Genomic DNA, 1108 nt, shown 5'->3' with positions numbered 1-1108 from the left:
TGCTGCGCTGTTGGAGCGCCAGCCGTGCCCTGTCCCCAGCCACCCCGCTGGATCACCAGTTTGCTCTGGACACGCCACTCTCTTAGGAACACGCGGCATGCCACACCTCGCACTGTTTCACAACCAAAAGCAGGAAGGTGAACACAAGAATCGGCAGCCCTGGGGTCTGCCCTGAGCCCGTCACTAAATCACAGGCGGGTTTCTGGACCAGTCAGCCAGCTTGTGTGGCCCTCAGCTTCCCAGCTCCTAACAGGGAACCGCTGACTTTCACCGGCGAGGGAACGGTTACGCTCGCTCACAAGCCCCTCGTTTTGTTTTTCCAGCTCCCTGAAGCGCCGTGGAGCTGTGTGGGGAGGACAGACTGCCGAAAACCAGCATTTTTAACTCCTGCCGTTGTGTCACAAATGCTCTGAGCAGATGCAGACGGAAGGACGAGTAGCTGTCGCCCTGGCACGGTATTTTTCGAACTAGTTAGGAAGGCCAGGGCTGCCTAGAGAAAGGATTTGAATTTCCAGCAGCTGCAGGAGAGAACGGGAGGGAGGGAGGGAGGGAGAGAGGGAGGGAGGAACAGAGGTCCTTTCACCAGGAACAGGACTCTGGTTTAAAAGAAGCGGGGAGGGAGGGAGGCAGGGAGGAAGGAAGGGAGGAAGGGAGGGAGGAAGGAAAAGAGGGAGGGAGGGAGGGAGGGAGGGAGAGAGGGAGGGAGGAACAGAGGTCCTTTCACCAGGAACAGGACTCTGGTTTTCTGCGCATGGGGACTGAGAGGTGGCAAAGATAACGTCAGTCAGACCTTAATCTGCATAAAAAAAGATCCAGTTAAATGTGTAAGGTGTAATCTGGCAAGAAAATGACGTTAAATATGGATCTAGTGAGAGATTCTTGTATAAACAAAAAACAACAACAAAAAAAGGAAGCAGCTCCAAGCACCCTTTCCTACCTGACTAGCAGCGCCAGGGCAAGGGAGAACAAGAACAATGGTGACATTCAACAGACGCCCGCTGGACAGTGCAATTTATGGAAAGAAATGGCAAACAGCCCCCCTTCCCAGGCAGAATAAATCAAAGAAGATGTAAAAGGCATGCATTCCAGAAAATAAACCCTGCTCATA

At 53.1% G+C, this 1108-nt stretch overlaps 1 protein-coding gene across 1 annotated transcript in view; it reads right to left on the bottom strand.

Moving 5' to 3' along the window:
* ZC3H6 (zinc finger CCCH-type containing 6) overlaps positions 1 to 1108 on the bottom strand; it is a gene marked incomplete at both ends in the record, with an annotated part of 18467 nt that overhangs the window by 16926 nt on the left and 433 nt on the right. The gene's annotated exons all lie outside the window — the stretch shown is intronic.

Source organism: Buceros rhinoceros, unplaced genomic scaffold (genome assembly GCF_000710305.1).
Source record: "Buceros rhinoceros silvestris isolate BGI_N320 unplaced genomic scaffold, ASM71030v1 scaffold15560, whole genome shotgun sequence".
Taxonomy (NCBI): domain Eukaryota; kingdom Metazoa; phylum Chordata; class Aves; order Bucerotiformes; family Bucerotidae; genus Buceros; species Buceros rhinoceros.
Note: the sequence above shows the minus strand (reverse complement) of the source record. Positions and strands in the feature narration are given on the sequence as shown.